Source organism: Crocuta crocuta, unplaced genomic scaffold (genome assembly GCF_008692635.1).
Source record: "Crocuta crocuta isolate KB4526 unplaced genomic scaffold, BGI_CrCroc_1.0 scaffold467, whole genome shotgun sequence".
NCBI lineage: Eukaryota > Metazoa > Chordata > Mammalia > Carnivora > Hyaenidae > Crocuta > Crocuta crocuta.
The window spans coordinates 2,769,754-2,780,109 of record NW_027530632.1 but is presented as its reverse complement, the minus strand read 5'-3'; the positions used below and the strand labels follow the sequence as shown (position 1 = coordinate 2,780,109).

The 10,356-nt window shown below is 41.3% G+C and overlaps 1 long non-coding RNA gene across 2 annotated transcripts in view; it reads right to left on the bottom strand.

Annotated features, from left to right (window-relative positions):
• Positions 1-10,356, bottom strand: part of LOC144235125 (uncharacterized) — a 146,360-nt gene that overhangs the window by 63,050 nt on the left and 72,954 nt on the right. For both annotated transcript variants that reach the window (XR_013336147.1, XR_013336146.1), the window contains exons 2-3: positions 8,336-8,478; positions 832-1,097 (exon numbers count right to left, since the gene is read on the bottom strand). This is a non-coding gene — a long non-coding RNA (uncharacterized LOC144235125). The remainder of the gene's footprint in view (positions 1-831; positions 1,098-8,335; positions 8,479-10,356) is intronic.

The following is a 10,356-nucleotide window of genomic DNA, read 5'->3' as shown; positions in this document are numbered from 1 at the left end:
TAGTAAAATAGGAAATTTGTCCCCAGTGAACAAAAACTATTCTGGCTGTTATGTGTGTGGAATTTCATCTGATTCTGTCCTACCATCACCATATGACTCAGCTGACCGTGAACAACTTTCACCTGTTTGTCTCAAAAATACTAGACAAAACCCCCCTAAAGATATACTGGCTTTGACTCTGGTAAGTAGCATTTCTGCTTATATCACTTCTCTATTGCTGCACAATGCAGGGGAGGAAAAGCCTTTCATTCTACCCTCTTATGTTCAGTACTTGAGACCTGTGAATTAAACTAACAAAATACACAGTAATAAGAACGGAGGAAGTTCATTTACATCTGCAGTGCGGCATACCTACAGGATTACTCAGTGACAAGCAACTCAAAGGGGTGGTTAGAATTGGGGCTTACATATGCCATCTTAATGGGTGATGAGGGGGTAGGAGAGGTACTTAAGGGAAAATGAACTTTTAGGGAAGACAAATGGGTCCTTCGGAGAATAGATGGGAGACAGATATGATAGTCTTTTGTTTGGTTTTGAGAAAGAGAGAGTGCAAAAAAGGGGCAGAGGAAGAAGGAGAGAGAGAATCCTAAGCACGCTCCATGCCCTGCGTGGAGCCCAACTCGGGGCTCAATCTCACAACTCTGAGATCATGACCTGAGCCCAAATCAAGAGTAGGACGTTCAACCAACCGAGCCATTCCAATCGCCTTCAGCTCAAAATAATCTTTATTCCAAAATGGCATGTTCTGGGGTGACGTGTTCTCATCCCCTTCAATAATAAACCACCCCCAAAGGTAGCTACGTGAAATAACAACAAAACATTATTTCTCACCGTTTTGTGAATTTGCAGAGGAGCCCGTATGTTGGTTTCACCGGAGCTAACTCATACAGCTGCTGTCAGTAGGAGCAGGGCTGGACGACAAGGATGCCCACCCAGAAGACTGGCAGTTGGTTCTGGTTATCAGCTGGGGCTCCTTAGTTCTCGTCCTCAGGTAGAGTGGATCAGCTTCCTTATGCTATAGTCTCGTTGCAGCATTTTGTGAGAGTCAACAGGGAAGGTGCAAGGTGCGAGGGGCAGAGTGTCACTTCCATGGCTTCCTGTTAGTCAAAGCACATCACAGGGTCAGTCCCGATTCAGGGGGAAGGGGAGAAGACTCCATTTTTTGACAGAAGTGGGAAATTTACCTTGCAGAAGAGCGTAAGAGGCCATGTTGTGACCATCTTTGACAAGATGTGTGACCACACCAGTCCAAGACACTGCCTACCTTGGGGGAAACTGGACTATTTTTCATTTTCAGTTTACTGAATTACCTAAGACTGCTTGGGGCGCTTGTGTGGCTCAGTCAGTTAAGCATCTGACTCTTGGTTTTGGTGCAGGTCATGATCTCATGGTTCGTGAGTTCTAGCCCCACATTAGGCTCTGTGCTGACACTGTGGAGCCTGCTTGGGATTCTCAATCTCTCCCTCTCTCTCTGCCCCTCCCCTGCTTACACACACAACTCTCTCTCTCTAAATAAATAAATAAACTTTAAAAATACATCAATAAGAGTTCTTGAGGAAACCTGACTTCAATGACATTTTCATTCTGATTTATTTCAGGTGTGTATTTGTACCCTTTAATACATGGTATAAACTACACCAATGGAGGCGCCTGGGTGACTCAGCTGGTTGAGCATCTGGCCCTTGATTTCAGCTCAGGTCATGGTCCCAGCCTCATGGGATTGAGCTGCATGTTGGGCTTCAAGCTGAGTGTGGAGCCTGCTTAAGATTCTCCCTCCCTCTCTCTCTCTCTGTCTCTCTATCCCTCTGCCCCGTCTCTCTCTCACTCAAATTATATAAATAAATAAATGCACAAACAAAGTACACTAACAAAGTCTGGTTAAATTAAAGAATTTATGGAAAAGGATATTATAAGCTCTCAGAAACTCTTGCTGAGGCTAGGAAGCCCCACAGTCCAGAAGGATGCCCCAAATCATGTTCTGTGGCCATGGTGCTGGATGCTGATGGTACAACTGCCTCTGTATAGGGGAAATAGAGCCTACTGCTACTGTCACCATTCACTGGGAAGGAGTCACAGACCCGTCATTCCGCAAATGATGCCAGAGAGCTTCTCTGGGCCAGACATGGAGTGATCTACGCCCCGGGTCACAGATGGGACCAAAATAAACCCCCAGTTCCCATGGAGCTCACAGTCTAGCAGCAGGAAACAAATAATAAGCCATACACATAATAATAAATAAGTAAATTATATATTATGTTGGGGAAGGATGAACGGTATGGAGAAATATAAAAAATGTAGGTCAGTGCACGAGAGATGAGAAGTGGTGGGGATGGACAGTACCCTGAATGACTTTGGAGCCAACACTTGAAGGAGATGAAGAGGTTCTCTGTGCAAATATATACAGGAAGATCATTCCAGGAGTAGAGAAGAGCCTAAGGTGTGCATGTACCTGATGTACTTGAGGATCACAGAGGAGGCCAGTGTGGCTGGAGCAGCAAAGCCAGCCACAGTTGGCTCAGCGAACCGGATTTTCACACCGTCTAGCAAGGTCCACTTTCCTTTTGAAAGCCTCTCACAGCAATAAACAAGCTGTCTACCAAAAAATGAGCTATTCTGATCCCTTTGCCTATTCTGATCCCTAATGTTGCCTAAAACAAAGCCCTGCAAATGTGGAAGAGTTGTGGGGCTTGATGACATTTCCCCTCCCTGTCTCCTTCTGCAGATCCTCAGAGGTAGACCCATAACGTTTGAGGTAGGAAGACAATGGAACTCTGGGTCGAGATACTGTACCATGGAAGAGAAGATGGCAATTGCTATGAGTGGAAATACCTCTGGTGTTTCACCATTAAATAAGATACTGGTTTTACAATTGTTTTTTTAAATTTTTTAAAAATTTATTTTGAGAGAGAGTGTGCGAGCAGGAAGGGGTAGAGAGAGAGAGAGAATCCCAAGCAGGCTCTGTGCCACCAGCTCAGAGCCTCACTCCAGCTCCATCCCATGAATCTGGAGATCATGACGTGAGGTGAGATCAAGACCTGGACCCGCAACCCAACAAGCCACCCAAGCACTTGATGCTTTTAGAACCAAAGTACATGTACCTTAGTTAGGAGACTAAGATTCTTTGCTTCTTATTTTGTTTCTTCGATTCTTATTTTACTGAGAGGTTTTAGCATAAATGGTTGTTAGATTTTGTCGATGGCTTTTTCAGCTTCTGTGGAGATAATTGGGTGGGGTTGTTTTTGTCAATATATTAATCTGGTGTAAAACACTAATTGGTTCCTTAATATTGACCCATATTCCTGGAAAAATCCCACTCAGTCATGGTATATTATCTTCTTACTGTAATGTTGGGTTTTGTTTGCTAGTATTTTATCTATTTGTGTTTTTTGTTTTTGTTTTTGTTTTTTTGTATTTGCATTCTTGACTGATATTGGCCTGTAATTTTCATTCTTGTAATATCTTTATTAGGTTTTGCATCATGAATGGAGTTCGGACATGTCCTTTATTCTCTGTGCTCTGGAATAATACAGAGAGCACTAAAAGTATCTTATCTTCAAGGGTTTGAGAGAATCTCCTTGGGAAAACATCTAGGCTTTGCTCTTTTCTTTATGGGGCAGTTCCTTAATGATTTTCTTCATTTCTTTATGGAAATGCTCAACGGGAGGAAATTATACAGGGGCTTGAATACTAGGAGGAAACAGGGATCTTTGGGAATATCTTAGAGACTGCCTACCACAGTCTGCCCTCTGGCCCTCTATGATTCATTTCCCTTTCATATGCAAAATACACTCACCCCCTCTCAAGGTCCTCAAAATTTATAAACCATTACTGTATCAGCTCAAGGTTGAGAAGCTCATCATCTAAATCTAGTGCAGGTGCAGCTCCTTGGGTGCTGTTCTTGTTCTATAGATTTGTAAATCTAAAAAAGACAGGTGCCTTCTCCCTACACACCCAACATATAATTGTAGGACAGGCATAGGAAAAACACTGTTCATATTCCTATTCAAAAGAGAGGGATTGGAAACACAAAGGAGTCATATTGGCCCATAGAAGTTCTGGAATCCAGCCAGCAAGTGTTGGATGTTTCTTGATTAGGCTTGGGCACTTGACTCCATTTGCCAGCTTTTGGGTTCACCCTCTGAGTCAGCATTTGCAGCTGAGTGATTTTCTCAGCCTGCTAGCTTCAAGTAGAATTTTAGGAGTCCAAGAGCCTCTTTTCATTTTCTTTTCTCTCTGTCCCTTATAGTCCAAACTGGTAATGTTTTTGCTGATATAGTTTTCTCATTACCTCTATGGGTCTTCTGTAAAGTTCAGTGGAATTCACTCCATTAGAGAAAGGCCACACATGCAAATCTGTTTGAGATCAATCCTTTCCTACCTTGTGCTACTGCAGAGTGGGCTGTGGGACAACTCCCTTAAAGTTTTGATTTAAAGGATCTGTGAGGGGTACCCTTAATCTCTTTCAAGGGTCTTGTGTATGACTGAAATAACTCTAAGGCTTTGAATGGAACCTTTGATATTCCTTAAGTATTAACAAAGGATTTTACAGCCATACCTTGGCTTCATTTTAGACAATGTTTTCCTAGAAGTGCCCTGGATTTGATCTTTGCTCAGAAGCCATTTCCTCATTTTAGCATTTTTTGCAATTGTAGGCAGAGGATTTTCAAACTCCTAAGTCCTGGCTGCTTTTCAAAAGCGGTCTTTCTCTCAATTTATTTCTCCTCTCATATTTTATTATAAACAGCAAGAAGCAACCAGATGGCATCTTCAATAGTTTGCAAGAAACAGCCTTAGGTAGACGACCTTGTTCATTAGGCATATTTTCCATTTTCCTTGCAGCTGCAAACAACAGCTACAATCTGACACCACATCACAAGAATATCTTTTTTTCAAGTTGCCAATAATATTTGTCTCACTTCTCCTGACCCCTCACTGGCATCTTCCTCCAAGTTCAAAATTTTACAGTGTGTTCAAGGCATTTTAAACATTCGCTAGCACCCTCCTTAAAATGTACTGTCCAGTTTCAATGCCATGTGCATATTTTAGCTATTTGTTATGGCAATACCGAACATCCAAGCACAAAAATCTGTACTCGCTATCTATTGCTATATAGCAGATTACCCCAAAACTTAGTGGCTTAAAACCATGGACATTTTTTTTTTAATCTGACAGTCTCTGTGAGACTGAAATCCTCACAGGAACAAGCCACGTGCCTCTAACTCAAGATCTCTCACAGGGCTCTAATGTGGGTGTGGATGGGTTTAACTCCCTCTGGTAGGTGGTCTCTGATAATATGAAAGGATTCTCACTTTTTCTGTCATTGATTTTTCTACTTTCTCTCTAATCAGTTTTACTTCTTTCTTTATCTCCTTTTCATCTTCTTGGTTGTTTTCTTGTCTTTCTTCATTACCCCTTGTTATATTTCACTTGAATCTCTTTTTCCTTATAATTGGTTGCTTCTTTTTTTAAAACTTTTAATGTTTATTTATTATTGAGAGACAGAGAGAGACAGAGCGTGAGCTGGGGAGGAGCAGAGAGATGGGGAGACACTGAATCGAAAGCAGGCTCCGGGCTCTGAGCTGTCAGCACAGAGCCGGACGCAGGGCTCGAACTCAAAAACCGTGAGATCATGACCTGAGCCGAAGTGGGGGCTTAACCGACTGAGCCACCCAGGCGCCGCTAATTGATTGTTTCTGAGATAATTTTGTCTTTTCTTTAATTCTTTCCTGAATTAAGTCAACTCTACTCTCTTTTCTTACCTCCTTGTTTTTTGACTATTTCCTTTCTTAGTTTTTAAGTTTCTTACAAGGTGGTTTTTCACATCCTTAAATGTATGTTTGATTATATTTAATTCCTACTGTTCTCTTCTGCCTTATGGTTATTTTTCTTATGGGAACTTAATGAAGCATATGTGAAATTTTGTTTTCTGAATTTTTCAAACAGCCTTTTGTGGATTTGTGGATTTTCCTTTTGTTCATTTTTGATGGTATTGGAGTATTTCACAACAAAGTCCAGGCACTTTAAGCAGATTTATTTGTTTCTTTGGGAAGGGGTTAGACATGTCCTCTGGTTTTATGTTTCTCTTCTGTTCTGTAAGACCCTACATTCCCCTTTAAGTTCTTTTCCTTTTCTGCTGGGAGCCACACTGGCCTCCCTGGATGACAGTCACAGTGAGAAAATGGCAGCGTTTGCACAGCTCCAACCATGAGAAACAAAAAACTGGTATNAGTTGAGTTTCTCTTTTCTTTATTGACTTTTCTTACTCTTCTAGAAGCTATGTGTTTCAAAGACTGCCCCCCCCACTTAAACCATAAGTGCTTTTGAATCCCTTCCCTTGTAATCTATGCTCTGAACTATTCACATGCTTTCTTAGACTATTCCGACTAAAGTGGACTGAATGTTTCCAAGGCTGATGTTAAATCAGTTGTGTGCCACTACCTTGGCCTTCTTCTGTCTTTCCCAGTTTTTCTCCTTCTGCTTTAGTGCCTCTGTCACTTGGGAAGTGACAACATGGAAGACTGCACTGGGATTTGGTGGTTTCCAAATATTTTTTTACCTACATTTACTTTGAAGTTTTGGCATTCTATGTCTTCAAGGTACACTGAAGACTTGATTTTTGTGTAAGTTTACATTTCCCCTCTTGTTTGGGGAAGATATTGTGGGAGACTGATAGCTTTGTGGCCACTATTGTCTTCAGTTGCCTAAAAGCTCTTTTAATTTTTTTTAACACTTCTAATTACTTTTTTGGAGTGTGCCCTCTTTGTTAAATTGGAAGCTTCAAGAAGGCAGCGACCATATTTGTCTTATTCTGTTCTCTCCCTTGTGCCTAGTGTGGATACAATTACTGTAGAGTGTAAAGAGCACCAGACTTGAGTCTAAAGTAATGAATGCTAGACTCAGAAGACTTGGGTTGGAAGACTTAGCCTATGTAGGCCTGGGAGTTTTAATCCATAACCAACGATCTCACAGTGTTGATGTGGAACAAGATCGAGTATGGAAGTGCCTGGCAATTCTTATTGTCTTGTCCATGCTCAGCTAACATCTAACACACACACACGAAACTGCATTAATAACCTACCCGACTTTCTTTCTCATCTCATACAATCCTAAGCATTTGGNCCTTTTTACGTGTAATTTTTTCTACCTAATCTATTATCTTTTATTATAAATAGAAGTGTCTCATGTCCATTTTCTAAGATGTAGCTTTAGAGCCCTCCATTTCTGTCTTATCCCTTTTTATAAAAAATGTAGAACACAAATTAAAGTGGTAGTACGTATTTAATTTCCATATAGGTAGGCAGCCTATGTTCATAGTTTTTGTTAATGTCAAAAAAGCTAATAGACTGAAAACCTACTTTTGTCTTGAACTTTAGAAATTATAGTTCCATTAGTGATGGTAATAATGACAGTAACAACACATATTGACCATCTTTACTTTTATTTAAAAAATTTTTTAAGTTTATTTATTTTTGAGAGAGACAGAGACAGCATGAGTGGGGGAAAGGGAGGGAGGGAGGGGGAGAGAGAGAGAGAGAGAGAGAGAGAGACCCAAGCAGGCTCCACGATGTCAGCAAAGAGCCTGATGTGGGGCTTGAACTCACCAAACTGTGAGATCATGACCAGAGCCGAACTTAAGAGTCAGACACTTAACAGAACTGAGTCACCCAGATGCCTTGCCCCTTACCATTTTATATACGTTAAACCTATCAACTCATTTAAACTTTACAATAATATTATGAGGCAGGTATGCTTATTATCCTCATGATATAAATAAGCACAGTAAGTTGAGTAGCTTGCTGAAGGTCACCCAGCTGGTAAATAGTGTTACCAGCATTTGAAAACAATGAAAAAGATGCCATCAGTTCATTAAGCAAATGGTAAAATGCTACTTATTTACGTGGGCTCTTCTTTGACTCTTATTCAAGCTAAACATTTGTAAGAAAAAGTAAATCTTAAGCAGATAAGATTAATTTAAAATACTCACAAGAGAGGGGCACCAGAGTGGCTCAGTCGCTTAAGAGTCCGACTCTGGATGTTGGCTCAGGTCATGATCTCACAGTTTGTGGGTTGGAGCCCTGCCTTGGGCTCTGAGCTGATGGTGCAGAGAGCTTGCTTGGGATTCACTCTCAGCCCCTGTCTCTCTGTTCCTCCCGGATTGTGCCCTCTCTTTCTCAAAATAAAGAAATAAACTTAAAAATGAAATAATCAGAAGAGAGGCCTGAAACCTTCAATTCCCAGGAGAAAGTAGGATTCTGTACTGCGAAGATGCAATGCTCAAAGGCAGATCGGAGGAGAGAACAAGGTAGAGCTGAGCACAGGCAGGGCGAACACCAACCTTAGATAACAGTGGCGATTTCGCATCCATCCCTCCTCAAGAGAGAGCTCAGCCCCGGCCTGTGATGTCTGAAATGCATAGCTTCGAGGCAGTCAATTTAGATCTCGTAGTTTTCACAGCCATTCTCTTTGGGATTCTTCTGTCTTGGAAAACAAATGAAGCAAAATGAAGTTAATGACTCTTTCAAGTCCTTCCATCAAAGACTCCCAAATTATATCTATTGTATCAGTGAAACATGCCCCAGTAGAAAAATCCGTTGCTCTGGGACACAGTGATGGAGGAAGGGAAGACGAAGTTGCTCAGTCAAGTGAAATCCTAAAGATGGTGCCAAGTTGTTCGCCGCGGCCACAGAAAATGAAGGCGTTGGTGGTAGGAGGTAAGATCACCATTTAAATGCCAGCCTCCATCTCACACTTCCCTCTGTAGAGGCCAGATGTGAGCATGTGCAACAGCAATGTTCTACCTTTATTATTGTATTAAGGGGGAAAAAAAACCTGTGACAGTGTTGGGGACTCAATCGAACCCCAAGCATACCCAACTTTTGTGTTATTGGCTACAGTTAGTAATCAAATCCTTCGCCTGTCCTTTGTTCTTACCCAAGAAGTTCACCTTGTGATTTCCTCAAACATCATCATTTAGGTCCAACATTCCAGACTGAGCTGACAATGTGGTTATGAAGAAAAAAATAAACCTCGAGCAGATTAGATTACTTCAAAATACACACAAGAGGCTTGAAATCTTTGATTCCCTGGAAAAAAGTCTTATGGACTGCCTGGGTCAACTAAATGTTAATAAAGACCTCAGCTAAAGTTACTGTTCTTACTGGGAAATGTGCTGGCTGAACTACAATCATCTCAGCCATTGAAAAACCATAAAGATATATTATTAGAAAGTTAATCTGAATATCATCAAAATCTTAGAAAAATGAACCAAACAACAGACACGTTGTTTTATGCATTAGAACAAGACCAGGGAAAAATAGATGCCTTTTCCTAGGTATGCTGAACACATTTCAGAGGTGGTCAGGAGAAGAGGGAAGGAAAGGGTTTGTAGAAATTAGTCCGGAAGAGACAAACAGAGAAGATGTCTTGCCCATCTTGTGACATGTCTCAGAATGGTGAAAGGGAAGGCAGGTTTTTTTTTCCTTTTCTCATTTCCACCCCGTAACATTTTTTAATGTTTAGTTATTTTTGGGAGAGAGAGAGACAGGGGGGCAGAGAGAGAGTGAGACACAGAATCTAAAGTAGGTTCCAGGCTCCATGCTGTCAGCATAGAGCCCGATACGGGGCTAGAACTCACGAACCGGGAGATCATGACCTGAGCCGGTCAGATACTTAACCGACTAAGCCCCTCCACTCCATAGCATTAATTGAATTCTGTAATTTTGGAATTAAAGCCTTTCATTGACTACAGACCAGTTAACATCTCACTTTCTATGCACGCTTAGAACTACCTGTAAATAACACACCTTCACGATGGCAACCGGAAGCCAATTAGATACCTCCTTCTCCCACTTTATCATCAAAAGTATGGTAATTTGTTAAAGCCCAGTGGTCATCAGATTTATGAAAGTCCCACTAACCCAGCACACCCTGCAGGTTCCCTGAATCTGGAAAAGGCAAGAAGGAAGAAAAGGTTTGAATAGCTCGTAAGATGCATCTTTAACTTGGCACACAAGATTAACTGGATGTAGGGGATTAAAATCCCCCCAAATGAACAAGAACGAGATTGGAAAACAGGGATACTCTTACAGATTCCATATCGTAGTACTTTTTCAGGAGCCCTGGGAGAGCCGGATATTGGACTTACGACTCCTGTTGTTCTGTTCTGATTTTTAGGAGATTTGTTTACAGCCAAACTCATGAATGTACCGCAGTACAAGTCATAAGACCCATTTCTGTGCAACACCTCTGAGTGGAAAATTTAAATCCCCCTGTAAGAAAATGAGCATTCACCAAGGGATGGATATTGCAAAAAAGAAGTGATGAGAAAGTCCATCCATACTCAGAGTTCAGTTAAGT